This window comes from Mustela putorius, unplaced genomic scaffold, assembly GCF_011764305.1.
Source record: "Mustela putorius furo isolate JIRA1106 unplaced genomic scaffold, ASM1176430v1.1 tig00000421_pilon_pilon_pilon, whole genome shotgun sequence".
NCBI classification, from domain to species: Eukaryota; Metazoa; Chordata; class Mammalia; order Carnivora; family Mustelidae; genus Mustela; species Mustela putorius.
Window position 1 is genome coordinate 12,920,554 of NW_025421375.1, and position 15,910 is coordinate 12,936,463.

Genomic DNA, 15,910 nt, shown 5'->3' on the forward strand with positions numbered 1-15,910 from the left:
GGGTGGAGTGGGCATCCCTTCTGTGGGCATACTCACACACAGGTGCACGCGCTCCATGTGTGTTTCATCACTATCAGCAGTAGTTGTAAATGACCTCCTAGATTTATTCAAAATATACCTCCTTTCCCCTAAACATAAAAAGTAAATGAATAAAATACAAATAGAACAATTCAATTCCATCCCTCCTATGGATCTGCTTAGAACGCACATAAAGAAAATTAGAAAAAAAATATTCACTAAGGAAAATCAATCCCAAAAGGTCAGCTGCAATGTCATATTCATACAGCTATTATTTAACTCAAATTTAAGGTTAGGAGGAGTAACCAAATGTTGTACTGAACTAAATCAATTCCTTTCTCTCCACCTGAAAATGAAGTATAGCAAAAAAGAAAACGTTTTCTTCCTAATATGGTACAGCAAGTTTTTTAAGTCCTCTGCCGTATATTTTTGTAGACACACAACATGTAATACCCAAATAGAATCACTCTTAAGTTCTCTTCATCAGATACCACACTACATTATCTTTTTAAATTCCTGTTTTCCTACTGCTGTCAAATTTTATACAGTTGTGGTAACCACCATTTTTATTCTGACCTTGATTTCACTAGGAAGCCAGAAAAATATCACATTGGAAAGGTGGACCATCTAAACAACATGACACATGATGTTTCTTCCCATAACTGGAGGATATAAATAAAGGCTGGTCTTATTCCTATCCATTCTGGTTCTTTCTCCTAGTTCTATTTAGAGAAATTTTTTTCAGAGAGCACTACAAAAGGAGTCTCTCTCTTGTTCCCACCTCACAATCTCACACACACACACACACACACAGTGCACATGATATAAGCCTGTACCCAAAGACATGTGACCTCCACAAAAACACATACATCCCCATACAAAAACTTAAACTTCATTCAAAACCTGAAATTTTGGGGCGCCTGGGTGGCTCAGTGGGTTAAAGCCTCTGCCTTCAGCTCGGGTCATGATCTCAGGGTCCTGGGATCAAGCCCCACATCGGGCTCTCTGCTCAGCGGGGAGCCTGCTTCCTCCTCTCTCTCTCAGCCTGCCTCTCTGCCTACTTGTGATCTCTGTCAAGTAAACAGATAAAATCTTTATTTAAAAAAAAAAAACCTGAAATTTCTGCCCAGGTTAGGATCAGCCTCTGGGAAAATAGTATTTCTTACTGATCCAGAACCGTGTGTGAAATCAACTTGAAAAAAGGGACCAAGAGGTTTCTGAATTAGAATACTAAAAGATACTAAAAGACAGAGGGACACAGGAAATATGCCCTTTCTCAGGAATAAGACTCAATCAGCAGCAGAGTGGACCCAATAAGGAAGCCAGGATGTGGGAGCCAGACCAGCCATGGGAAGAAAATACAAGATGGGAAATTCCCAGCTGTAGACAGTAGGCAAAGACAGAACCATATGAGAGGCTCATTGGTCAAGTGCAGCTAAACCAGCCAGCATGGGGGCAGAGCACTGCATCATGGGAGACTAGCAGCCTAGTATCAAGGGGTGCACACTCAGTTATGGCCACTGAGTCGAGGGTCAAGACTTCCATAGCCCAACAGTGTAAGGAGATCCTGGCAGATTGCATGGTAATGGGAACATGAGGGGTACACAAGGATTAGGGAATAAGTCAGTGACCTGTTATTGGAATGTGGATGCAAGGTATAACAGGAGGAACACAGTGAACCACCTACTCTGAGCAGTAGCTCACTGGAGCCTGAGCTATCAACCTTGAACTCCAAAAAACTCACTAGTTCCAAGCTTAATCCCCAAGGCTGAATGAAGGGCATTTAAGGGGGTACTAAAATAATGACTGCATAATTAATAGCACTGTGCACTGAAAAGTGCCCAGATCATAATCACCAAGATAGTCCCCCTGCCATGTACCTCAGGCACCTTTTCAATGTTATAGGCAACAAATATTTACTGAAGTCCTTCTATGCATCAGATGATGTGGTAGTGGGGTAGATGGGGTAGATTTGACCCCAAACAAGACACAAACCCTACTCTTGACCATCTAAGAAAGGAGGCAGCTAGTGACTCCTTCATTTCTGTTGTGTCTCTGATGTGACCTTCCTAACACCCGCCCCCATTACTGTCCCTGCTGCTTAGGAGGCAGGACATTTTCCACATGATGCTGCTTGCTCCTTTAGGAAAGAGGAAAGGAATCTCTACACCAGACTCTAATCTCGGCTCCTTCTCTTGAGTAAAGTTTGAGAGCATAAGGGCGTAAACCAGGAGCCCTGAAGCGAAGGCAGCCATCATCTAATCTCTGTCATCACTGTTTGGAGAAGCTTCGAGCCCTGTCAGGATGAGGCATGTCCTAACCAGTCTCGCAGGTGGAAAATGGGCATCGGGTGGCAAGGGTCGGTTAGGTACAAACTGGTTGCTGCACCAGGGCAGAGAGGGCACAAAAGATGGGCCAGGACTGGGTCAAGAATGCAGAGTAAGTCATGTGCTCATCATCCTGGGAAGGATGCTTCCAGGAGGATGGCTGACAGGGAAGACGAGCTCAGAAAGGTCAGCTTCTTTGGAAAAGCAAAGCCACGTGGAACATTCAACCAAGGTCTCGGCAGTTGGCCTCTCCCCTCATGTGGAACCTCTTTAGCCCCAAAGATTCTAAACCAACTGCAGTAAGGGCCCTTAGGAAAGAGCCTTTCTCAGCAAAGACCTGGCTCCATGGTCAATATCTGAGTTGGGAAACTCTGGTCTCTGGGCCTATTAGTGACCTGTGTGATGTGGCAACTAATCAGCTGGGTCTCCCTCAGGAGGAGACTGAGGTTTAGGACCAAGAAACCCACTTTCTGTATATTCTGCTCTCACTGTGCCTGTTAAAAATTTGGAGGACAGGGGCGCCTTAGTGCCATGCCCAAGGTAAGAGGCAAAGGAGAAGGAAACAGAACCAAAGGTCAGAGGGAAGTAGGGTGGGTGCTCAATTGGTAGACCAAATGGAATCCCACAGATAAGGACGATGCGTGAGTAATGAAATACTCACTGAGCATCTGACTGAGCACTGGGTGGCTCAGTGGGTTAAAGCCTCTGCCTTCGGCTCAGGTCATGATCTCAGGGTCGTGGGATCGAGCCCCACATCAGGCTCTCTGCTCAGCGGGGAGCCTGCTTCCCCCCTCTCTCTCTGCTTGCCTCTCTGCCTACTTGTGATCTCTGTCAAATAAATAAAGAAAATCTTTTTTAAAAAAATTGAAGGACAGAGTTAAACAGCTGAAATAAATGGTACGGCTGGAATCCTAGAGCGAGGACGCTACAAAAGGGAGGCATAAAGGAACAGGCTGGGGAGGGGAAGAAATACATAGCATTCTCCTATAGATGTTTCCAGAAGCAGAAATTCAAAATATGGTCTCAGTCCACTACAACTACTTGCTTTCTCTGTGGGCACAGACACGTCTACATAGGGTAACTTGGAGGCCAAGAAATTTGCTTTCCTTGGTTCTTTAGTCTAAGTTTTAAAAGGCAAATATCAAACAAAAATGAGATTTCTAATAATTTTTTTTGACTAAAATGTAATTTTATCTTCTTGGCATCTTTTTTTTTTTTAACTTGACTAATACTTCTGAAATAGTCCTGACATTGATTTACAGTTGATAATCACTTTCAGGTAATAGTTTCAGTTTCCCTCATGTTACTGTTTGCTATCAGTCAGGTCCCTTTCAACAAAATGCTTTCGGACACAGAGGAGTTTACTGGCCAATAAAAAAATATTCTCCTGGTAAATATGTTCAAACTCCTCCCGATCCATTTCATGCTTCAGGTTTCCTAAACTTGCGGGCAAAATGTTTCTGAAGATTAAAGTTATCATAAAAACAGATGCCATGTTAGTAAGATACAACTCTGGCTCCTGTGCTCTGACTTGGTACAAAAATTCTCTCATGATCCAAGTTCATGTTCAAATCTAAAGTGAAGCAATGCCATTCCCGAATGAGCTTTCTTCTCTCCATTCTCCCCATAAAGAAAGAGGGTAATTCCTCTACAACACTTAACACTTCAATCTACGAAATCATGGGGTTTATTTCCAGGGCACTAATGAAACCATTACGTGGATGGAAGGTTGTTTCCAACAAGAAAGACTACATGAAATCATTGCACAAATAGGCCAATTTCTTCATTGTTCAGAGCACTACTGATTCATTTCTGTCTCCGGGCCTTTGCTGTTTGCTCTCATAACACGGGATGCCCTCTGTCCCGGTCTCTTGCTGAGAGGAAACCCAATTTCAATCTTCAATGCTTAGCTTAAGAGGGACCTTCTCCCAAAAAGTTCTCTTGGTCTTCATCAACCTGGTCTCCCCCTCTTGTCTCTACTCCTAAACCTGCTCAAATATATTTCTCATGGCAGGTGAGACCCCATGACATAGCAGTCAGTGCAGAAAAGTGCTAGAAGTATAGTGAGACAGCTTAGTTCACGTAGTTTTAGGGAAAAACGGGCCTGCCTACTACTGAATCCTCGCTCTGACACTTACTAGCTATGCAGTCTCAGGCAGATTATTTTCTGTCCCTGTGCTACAGTATCGCTTTCAAAATCTTCCTGAGAGTTGTTGCCAGGCTAAAATTGGTTTGGGCGATCGCCATTTTCCTAAACACTGGAGCTACAAAGATGAGTAAGATACAGCCCCAATCTTGAAACGAGCTCACCATCTACAGATAAGTTTTTTGAGGGAAATGGTTAAGTGGTTTGGGGAAGAGAAGACTGGGAACAGTAGGGGAGAAACTCTAAGTGTAGAGTGATTCCAGAATTGCAGACCTGAGGGCTGGAAAATACTGAATGTTGATCCGAATTTCTAGCTAAGGTGAGAGAGACACTAACAGAAATGGGGTCACTGGTCTGGGAAGTGGGAGAAATCAGCCTCTGCAGACTTACAGACAACTGCCACCATTCTCAAAATCCAGCAGCCTCCTCTTTCACAAGTCTACTGGATCTTCTTCCTCACTTCCTCACCCCCCACCCTCTTGACAAAAAATTCAAGGGTAGGTTGAACAATCCACTACGTTTGCTAGACCTAGGCAAACAGCATGCACCACTGATAAGACGTACACTCCCTATACATCGTTTTTATTGGCGCTACTTGATTTTTAAAGTTAAAAATGACTTTAGCCTAGGATAGCTCATGTTTCTCTTGACCATTCCTCCCAAGACTACAAACATCCAACTGTCCTCTGAAGCTGCCCAGGCAGAGCAAGGCAGTCTGGTCCGTTACAATTGGAGGGTGGTACTTCCACATTCTGAACCAGTAACTGTCAGCCAGGCCCAGCGAGAATCTGCTTTCTGTGGAACCCCCAACCTCCTGCCGGCCACCTCAGACACCGAGCATGCTCATTACAAATGAGGAAGGGGAATCCCTCAAATAGCCCCCAGTTTAATAGAGATCAAAAAAATGTAATGCATGCCTTTCCTTTGATCCAACAATTATAGAAATGTCTACCAAGGAGATCATCAGAAGTGTACACAAATAAATGGCTACAAAGGTATCTGTTGAGGCCTCTGTCTTTAGATTGGGGGTAAAAAGAGAAAATGCAGGGATCTTCTGAATACAAAACAAAGGAGTATTTCAATAAACTGCCACATATCCACATAAGAGAGTATTATACAGACATTTAAGATATTGTAAAGATATTTTGATGGCATGGGAAAATATTTGAAATATATTCTAATTAGTGAAAAAATATAATAGAACTACATATAACTTTCTTCTTCATTTTGTCACACACACACACATATGCCTTATATATATATATAAACGAAACACATACATACAGCACATATCTAAAGAAAAATAACTTGGGGGGGCATCTGGATGGCTCAGTGGCTTAAGCCTCTGCTTTCGGCTCAGGTCATGATCTCGGGGTCCTGGGATTGAGCCCCATATCGGGTTCTCTGCTCAGCAGGGAGCCTGCTTCCCCCTCTCTCTCTGCCTGCCTCTCTACTTGTGATCTATCTCTCTCTGTCAAATAAATAAAATCTTTAAAAAAAAAAAAAAGAAAAGAAAAGAAAAATAACTTGGGAGGTTATTACTATTATCTCTAGGTGGAGAAGCTAAATAATTTTAAATGATATTTTATTTCCATTTTTGTGCTTTTCTATATTTTCCAATTATCTTTGAAATTTTTTGTAATCAAGGGGAAAAAAAAACTCAAAAGGGAAATGGGCCATGAAATAGGCCATGACTTGAAGGGAAGAAACCAGTGGAGATGATATGTATGCCATGGAGCATTTATTCCTTCCATACTTCCGGGGATATTTTTTCTTGCTCGAATGCTGAGATGGCCAGTCTTTCCATCTCTTACCATAAAATGCCTGACAGCTTGGATTTCAAAGCTTTTCTTTAAAGCTCAGAGCTTCTCTCAATAAAATCTATATTCCTCCATGCCTAGGCAATAAAGGACCACAAAAATCTACTAGGTATTGGAAACCATCATTTCTCTTTCCTTTATACTGACTGAATTAACTTCTGCCAAAAGACAAATGATCTGAGTGGATCACTTAGTTCCTTATTCTTTGATTTAATTAGGGATTAGATGGTAATAGACTGGAAATAAATTCTCTTTTCATTGACCTAAATTAACTTTGCTTTTGAAATATAGCATAGCCTCAGCAATTATCTGAAAGGAATATATATATATGTGTGTGTGTGTGTATATATATATATATATAGTAACCCATCACATGCAGAAAACTGTACCAATCCAACCATTTAAACATGTCTCATTAACACCATTTGTAATAAATCCCCCTAAGCCTTTGAGTAATATAAGCCATTTCTGTGTGTAAGAAACAGAAGTAAGGAAAGGAGGTGGGAAGGAATCCCTTCCCAGGAAGTATTTTTGTGTAGGAATCTATTTTTGTAGCAAGACTGTTTGTTGGCCAAGTTATAGGTCCTTGTTTGACAGACCGACCCCCGAGCCGTGTGCCTCTGTCCTCTCCGGTACAGCTTGTACACAGGGACGGTGTTCCCCTGTCGAAAACACCCTTTGGGCCCACTCATCTCTTCTCCACAACCTACCTTTGTATAGAAAGGCATGGCTTGCCAAAGCCTTACACGTAAAAGATGTTATGTGATCTTTATAAAAACTCTAGATGATAGTTTTACAGATGAAGAAACTAAATTCAGAGAGATGAAGTTACTTGTCAAGAAGTCCTGCCAGTAAGAAGTGGTTATCAGATGAACACTTCCATTTACCAGCCTGTGATTCAGTGTTTCCTGTACCAATAACCCCGATAATACCATACGTTTGTCTCGATGCTGAGTTTTAAAACATTTCTTGCAGCCGTATGTATTTAGCCACTTTCTTTCACACTGCCCTTGATGATGTACGTGTGTGCTGTGTACCACAATTTCAAGTTCATTCTGATGAAAACCATTCTTGGAGGACGGCACAGAGGGCACTGCCTGGAACAAGCCAGCCCGTAGACATTGGACCCATTAAAGCCCTCCACAAAGGACGTACTTCATTCCAGACTGTCTGATAACCTAGAGAGCTCCAACTGCCCGATCGTGACTCCAGACAGCTCCTGTTCTCCCAGGATTTGGCTTCTTTTCTCAGTTCTGACACTGGTATGTGCCTTTCTAAGATATGTGGGACGACCTCTAGCAGCTGTCATTTTGCTGGCTTATAATATACTCTTCCTGGGTTTATAGCAATCTTCCCACTCTCCACTCACTCACTCTGTGGTCTGCCCACATCCTACTCCATGGGCACATACACACAGAGACACGCCCTAGACGACAGTTGCCCTCAGATGAGACAGAGGTCCTACTCTTCTGGCTCTATCGTGCCATTGCCAACAGATGCCTCAAAGCCTTCGCTGCATTAAGTTGATCACTACATCTTTAAATTAATTTGAGGGCCTGCTAGAAATAGTACCGCTATGTAATTATGGCTGTATATTTTATGACCCACTCCTTCCCCTACCTGCCTCTACTTTCCTTTTTCTTGCACCACAAATCTTTTCATTTATTTTAATAGCTTCTAGCAAATAACTTTATATTTTATTTCATGAGACAGTGATCATAAGGTCTCTAACTTGTTTCAGCCTAAGACTCCAAGATTTGAATTAGTCTGGGAAAAGTGTGGGAAGTCACTATTTATTTGTTCTCTGCTTCCCATGTAATTTATCTCAGCAAAATATCCTCTACTCTTTAGAAAGTGTATTCACTTCTAAATGAGGATATGAATTTCATTTTCCTAGGTCAAACTAGCCCAATTCAATATTCTTTGTTGTTATGCTCAATTATAAAATGGAAAAATTGGAAGAAAACACAATTTTATTATATAACATAGTAACATGAGCCAGGTTATTAAATATTGTTTACCACGTCCTCCTATTCATGTTTTCAATATTTTTTTAATAGCTTGGCAATATTTAATTTTGTTAGTAGAACATATGGTCTGGATTATTTCTTTTTTGAAATGTAGATAGATCTGGTAGTTAAGGCATCTTAGAAGGTGACAATTATATTTAAAGTCGTGTTACAGGACTAGGGAAACAATCTGTTTGATATAGGGTCCCATATTTTAGACATCACCATACAGGGCCAGGGGGGACAACTTCAAGAGAGATGTTAGCACGTGTGTTCCACCCCCAATACACACTCACATATCTCTAGGTAGAATGAGATTCTTTTACAAAACATGGATAAAGGACTTAATACAAACTGTAAAATGTTTAGCCTATAATTTTCATTAATGTCTCCAATACAGAGTGCTGCTAGGAAATTAAAACATAAAAGCAATTCTTTTTTTTTCTTTTTTTTTTTTTTTTTTTTTTTTTTTGCCTTGTATTTATTGAGCAAGAGAAAGAAATGAAACAATAAAAGATACACTAAGGAAAAGTTCCCTGTTTGTAATATATTAAAGGCATTATTTTAACTGTGCTTCCTCCTTCCTTGAGGGCCAGCCCTTTTCCCAAGTACAAAATAAGCCCAGCCTACGCTCCCATCAATGCTCTCTGGCTTTCACCAACAGTCCTCCACATATCTAAGCCTACTTTGCCAGAGCCTTTCTTTTAAAATAGCTAAATTCATTAGGGATTTGGGGAGGAAAATGTCACATTGAGACAATTAAGTTGTGGTTTCTAAAAATAAAATGAAGAAAGGATAAATGTGTTGGCGTTGAAAAAAAGGGTTATCTGCAGTATGAAATTTCAAAGGTCCTAGCTTGAAAGCTATGAACTCTAATTATATTCTGATTTCCACCCAGGAAAATCTATCTTTTTCCCCTATGCTTCACTCAGACTGGAAAACTGAAATACTGTGTACATGGAATAAATATTGAGTTCCATGAAGTAAAGGTATTATATAATTAACAGTGACTGAGAAACATTAATACATCCTACCTGTCTTGCCAGTCGCTGGTCCTAGCCCTCCAAAGCCCTCGTCCCCTTCAGTATCTTTACAAGTCGCTGTTCAGTCTTCTAAACATCTCTGTGTAGTCTTCCTCCTGGCCATGACTGATGTCATTTTTCTGTTCCGGAGGCAAAGAGCCGTGTTACACACCCCTTCAAAGTTTTGCACCATTTTGACACCGCGATTTCTTTTTTTTTTTTTAATCAGAATGTCCAAGTTTCTTCCTTCTTTGCCTAACTACGACTTCTCCTTGGCTTCACAATCTTTTCCAACCCTACAGAGGAACCCCCCTCCCCACCTTCCTCAGTATCAATGTGTCAGTTTCAGTTTGCATTTGTTGGTACTATTGCCTTCTTCTCAATGTTCCTTGAAATCTCCGTGTGAAGGGGCAGCTGGGTGGCTCCGTGGGTTAAAGCCTCTGCCTTCGGCTCAGGTCGTGATCCCGGGGTCCTGACTCTCTGTCTACATGTGATCTCTGTCTGTCAAATAAATAAATAAAATCTTAAAAAAAAAAAAAAAAAGAACAAAATCTCCTTGTGAAGAGAATACACACGGAACTCAGGCAAGTCCCTTTCTTCATAGATTATGGAGCAGTACAAATGGTTTGGGAACCTGAAAGATCTGGATTCAGATCGTGGTTCTAAAGCACTAGCAAGCCAAAGAGCCCTTCTGAACCTCTCTGTCCTCACCTTTAGGATGGGGGTCCCAGGGCGGACCTCAGAGTACCACGCAACAATGCCAGGAGACTGCACCTAGAAAGACAGCAATACGCTTCCTGGCATGTCTCGAGTGCCTGCTTCACCTTTCCTTTGCTCTCCTAAGTTTTTAGCTAACTATTTTTTAACACTGATCACACACTTCAGGGGTTAAGTCACTCATGCTTCCTGTAACTCTTGGGGAAATGCTCAGGATGTACTATTAGTCCTCCCTAACTTCATCTCACTGATACATCTCACGCCGATTATAAAGCTGTCTTCCTGTTGGTTAAGACTCACCCCTACAAAGAAACACAATCATGGGTTCCGGGTTTGAAGTATTTTGTTCTTTTACTTCTTTTCCAAAAGTTCGGTCAAGTGCAAACATTTCAAACTTGAATTCAGCACTTTTACCACGCAAGGCAATCAGTATACACCAATACCAATTTGGCATACCCGTGCACAATGTGATATTCAATATAAAAAGTGGGTTATAAGAAGCAACGAATCAGAAATTGTAATAAAGTAGAGGAGGGGGAAAAAATGTAATGGTATTCAGGAACCAAAATTGAGCTGTCTGAATCTATTGTTTATACGTGGGCTTAATTTCACCAGAACTGCTTGCTCAGCTTAACATAAATCCAGAGGGGGAAAAAAGCGACTTTCACATGAAGAAATATGAACTGGAATTCATAGATACAGCAAGAAAAAGTTCAACTCTCATCTGTCTACATGAGCAAAATTATTTTCTCATGTTTCTTCTGATTCACGGTTTCTATTTTGTGACAGTTTTGGATGGAGATTGCAAAAACTAAAAGGTCCCTTTCGCACCAGGAGAGAACAAGCAACAGGCTCTTCAGATAAGGCTGAAGAATGATGCTTGAGTCACCAGTGTCTCTGAAGAAGGGATGTTAGGAGTTTGCAGGTTTGACCCTGAATGCTGGCCCTCTCAGGGTGGGGTGGAACCAACATATTTTGAGATCTCTGCAAAGAAGAAAGGGAACATGCAGATTCTACCTACAAAGTGTTGTGTATCACTCTACTTTAGATCTTTGAGTTCTCAGTTCAGGGAATACTAACATGCCCCAGTGAGGCAAGGCATTCAAAAAGGATGCTGGACATCTTCCTCACCACATTCTGCCTTACACCCCTCCACCCACCTTCTTTGATGGTTCAAACTATTTTAAAAGTCAATACACGTCTAATTCTATGGTACTCTTCCCTGAGTTTGGAATAGATATCGTTAGAATGGGAAGGGTTGCCTTGGACTAGGAACTAGGACCTTTCCCAGATGTCAACACCCAACAGAATTCCAGTAGAAAGGATGGTGAGATTATCTCCTCCCAGAGCAGCTATTTCCTTCGAATGTCCTACTGAAATGTCCTCTGAATGTCCTAGCCCGCTGAGGATTTGGGCTACCAGTTTGGGTTTTGCCCAGTTGAGCTGTAGAAAAAAGCGTCTTTCTTCCTTATCACGGCTCTTGAAAGTCTTAAAGGCTCCTCCTAGGTTTATTTTGCTTTTTACTAAATAGGACACTTTCATTCCTCACAACTAATCCATTCAAAAAACATCACAATTCTGTGCAACTACCAAAATAATGGCACTGATATCTTGAGTTGCACCAAGGAAATCTATCTGCAGGAAATAGGCAGCCTTAATCCTTTCTTCTGTATAAATATTGGTTTCCAGTGCACCTGAAATGTAGACTCATTTGAAGATGTCCAACAAGAACACAAATACTACAAACACTCTCCCGAAGAATCAACTTTCATGAAGTTAAGCTTTATTCCCACTGGCAGATATCCAAAAAGTAAACTTCCTATTCTTTCTTGACATTCACACCTTCAGAACATAAAGCTATTCTTCAGACCGGATAAGTCAGTAGGTTAGTAATCATAACCTGGATTTTTAAGTGGGGTCTACAGAGGAATTCAATGCAATAAAAGACTTAGATCTATCAAGGGTGAACTTCAACCACAGAGTTATACATTAATGCAACTGTTGGAAATTAATGGTTTCCCATAAAACATGATAAATTTTATAGAGTGGCATCAGAGGTTCTGAAGCCAGATGCACTGTGTATTCGTGTGATAATGGAAGATGAATGTTTACTGAACATATCATCCTAAATTCGGTTCTTTGTGAACAATTTTTCCCTTTGTTTTTGAGTTTATCAAAGCCAAATACCTAATCCATTCCTTAAGTGAAGAAACAGAGTTTGATTTATTATTGGCTGATTTTTTTTTTTTACAAATGCTTAGGTTTTTTTTTTCTTATTCCATAAGTCAAGATAGTCGGTAGTCTTACCTAAACCAAAAAGGAGATAAAATGTAGATTTCAGATACTGACATGTAGCTACTAAAGAAGCAAAGAGAGGGCTGGTTCTTGAAAACAGTTTGGCGCATTAATTTTCCACAAAGTTCCCATCAGATGTCATCAAATTCAACACACTGTGCAGATGGGAAAGACTGACTATTGAAACAATTAACTATTGTGAGTCATTTCCTCAATCTGCTTTTGTTTTAGCCAATATGTCAAGTGGTGACAGACACTGTAAAATTTCACAAGCTCTACTGTCTTCTTGGAAACAGCAGAATACAACTGACACAGCTCAGCTTGATGTATCTACCAAATTAATGGTGGGGCCTCTTTCCTTCTACTTTTCAATGCCAAAATCTAGAGATATTATGTAGAAGCTATTCAACAAGAAGAGCACGAAGTCCATTTTATTCTCTCTGAATACTCCCACTTAATCACCTGCTGGCTCTTACTTCTCCCTTTGAATTGAGGCTAAAATGAATATGGTTTAAAAAAATTTATTTATTCAGTCTCCACTATCAGAAAAAAATGCTGTCATGGACCCTGAGTTTTTCTGAAATTTGCCACTTGCTGCTGCCTAGTCTGAAAGTTTAGATGACCGAGTTTATCACTTAACACTCTTAGTGTGAGTAAAGTGACTTTTAAATTATCAAAAGCCACTTGTGCTAATCTAACTAAACATTTTCTAATCTTAGAGGTATGATTTTATTATTTGTATGTATGTCACTTGCATGTCTAAGGAAAGTGGGAGGAAACCATGGGAAACCAATGGATACATGAAAAATTCCTCAACATCACTCATCATCAAGGACATGCAAATCAAAACCACAATGAGATATCCTTCACACCTATTAGAAAAGCTATCATTGAAAAGACAAGGGATAACAAATGTTGGCAAGGACGAGAAAGGGAACCTTTGTGCGCTGTCAGTAGGAATGTAAATTGGTATAGCCACTGCAAAAAGTGCTACAGAGGTTTCTCAAAAAGTTAAAAATACAACTATTGGGGCATCTGTGTGGCTCAGTGGATTAATCCTTCAGCTCAAGTCATGATCCCAGGGTCCTGGGACTGAGCCCCACACTGGGCTCCTTGCTCAGTGGGAAGTCTGCTTCTCCCTCTACCTCTATGTGCTTACTCTTGCTCCCCCACCAATAAATAAATAAATCTTTTTTTAAAATAAGTAATTAAAAAATTAAACTACAACTATTAAATGATCCATCAATTCCTCTTTGGAACATGTATCCAAAGAAAACAAAAAGAGGACATTGAAAAGATACCTGTATTACCATGTTCATTGCAGCATTATTCACAAAGCCAAGATACAGAAACAACCTAATTTCTTGTCAGCAGATGAATGGAAAAAGACAATGTGCTACATATATACAATGGAGTATTACTCAGCCATTAGAAAGAAGAAAATCCTGTCATTTACTACAACATGGGTGGAACTTGAAGGCATCATGCTATATGAAATCAGTCAGACCTAGAAAAGTAAGTACTGTATGAGATTCCACAAAAAAAGCTGAATTTGTAGTAGAGTAGAACTGTAGTTACCAGAAGGAATGGGGAGGAGGGAGTAATGGAGACATGTTGATTAAAGGATATAAATTTCTGGTTAGGAGATGAATAAGTTCTGAGGACTTAATATGTCACATTGTGAATATAGTTAACAATACTGCGTTTTGTACTTAAAAGCTGTAAAAGAGTAGATCTTAAATGTTCTCACCACACACACACACACACACACAGAGGAATTTTGTGATATGATAATTTAGCTAATACTGTAGGGGTAATCATATTGTAATATATAAATATATAAAATCAACACAATGTACACCTTAAACTTATACAATGTTATATGTCAATTATATCTCAATAAAGTTGCATAACCTAAACAAAACACGGGGCTATCCCAGTTAGGCAAATGCAACAACTCACCCAAGATTAGACAGAACCCAGCAGGTAGGATGCAAGAAAAAAAGCAACAGTTGGGATTATGGCAGTCATAGAAAGACAGTCAAACTCAGCTAGACCCTAGTTAGCAAAATGCACACAACCACGCTGACCAACCTCAGATACATTCTTCCTATTTCTGGCGGTCATACCACATGTCTCTCGTACATTCACTCTCCATCCTTATAGATGACTTTTCACACCTCACCTCTTTTAAAAACCCTCTAACACCTTCTTTCCCATCCATTCTGATGACTTTGCTTCTTCTTCATTTTAAAAACTTAAAGTAACCAGAAGAAAACCTCTGTGGATTGCTACCACTGCATCCACCTACCTACCAATTTCCACACTCATAGTATGGTTTTTCCATCTGTGAGCATACTCTCCATGTACCTGCATAAAACTAAACTATCCATCTGAGCAGTCTTTTGCCTCCTCAAAGATATGGAACAAGCAATTCACACACCCTCTTCTGTATCATCAAACGCTGCTCTCTACTGGGTTTTTCCCTTTTTGTACAAATGCGATCTTAACTCTCCCATCTTAGGGCAAAGATAATCCATCTTTTAGAGACTAAAGGATCCTTACACTGAAGCTAGTGGTTCTCAAACCGAAGTCAACGTTAGAATCCCCTGGGGAGCTTGAACAAGAACATCAAGGCCAGGGTTCCTGCCCCCACCCCAGAGATTCTGATGTAGTTGGTGTGGGGTATCACCCGGGCATTAGCATTTTGTGCATCTGATGTGATTACAAGGTGCATCCCAGGGAGAGAAGCACTGATCTAATCTAGATTCATCATAAGTGAGGTAACAAAAGTCAAGAGAGGTGTCGCAGCTCAACCAAACCTAGATAAATCATTAATGGAAAAACCGAGACAAAAACCCAGCAAAGCAAATTCCCAGTCCAGTGCTCTTTTGACAACATCAGGGAATATGTCACACACAAAAAGGTTATCTTTGGCTAAGAACGAGGAGTGCCACCCTAAGTAATGAACTTGCTAATTGTTCAGTTCCATAGAGAATACTGACCGTTCAGTCTTTGGTCACAAAAGGAGAGCTTAAACCAGGATGTTGAGAAGGCAAGTGAAGCAGGGAATGTGAAGAAATCCCTGCCATGGTACCCACAGCAGGTGTTTCAGAAGTTTGGGGATGGTGAGGGACCCAGGGGAAGGTGCCAAGGAACAGCGTGAGGTGCTGTGTGATAAATGGAGCTGTCTTTTTCCCATTACAGGAACATAGCAAGTTTCAAGTGCAAATCAGAAACCCAGAATGATTAATTGTGTAGTCTACAATGAGTCCTGTTGTGTTTGTCTATGAATCCCTTTGCTCTGCAGATCAGACACACCAGGTGCAGAGAAACACCTGGCTCTGATGAACCCTGTGAGTTTCTGGGTAACCCACTCCAAAAAAGGGGAACAGTGGTTTTGTTTTCAGGTGAACAGTAGGAAAAGAATCAAAGCCGCTGAGAAAACGGAATTGGTGGAGTCAGAACAAAAGCATCCCTTTAACATCAAGCCAAGATGCTGTCATATCTCTGGCTTTGCCTTCTCTTTTTCTAGACCCACTTGGCATCAACGAGC

At 40.7% G+C, this 15,910-nt stretch overlaps 1 long non-coding RNA gene across 1 annotated transcript in view; it reads right to left on the reverse strand.

Annotated features, from left to right (window-relative positions):
* The window catches only part of LOC106006734, a 190,714-nt gene that overhangs the window by 118,255 nt on the left and 56,549 nt on the right, over positions 1 to 15,910 (reverse strand). Inside the window, exon 2 of the long non-coding RNA XR_001181010.2 lies at positions 9,355 to 9,482. This is a non-coding gene — a long non-coding RNA (uncharacterized LOC106006734). The remainder of the gene's footprint in view (positions 1 to 9,354; positions 9,483 to 15,910) is intronic.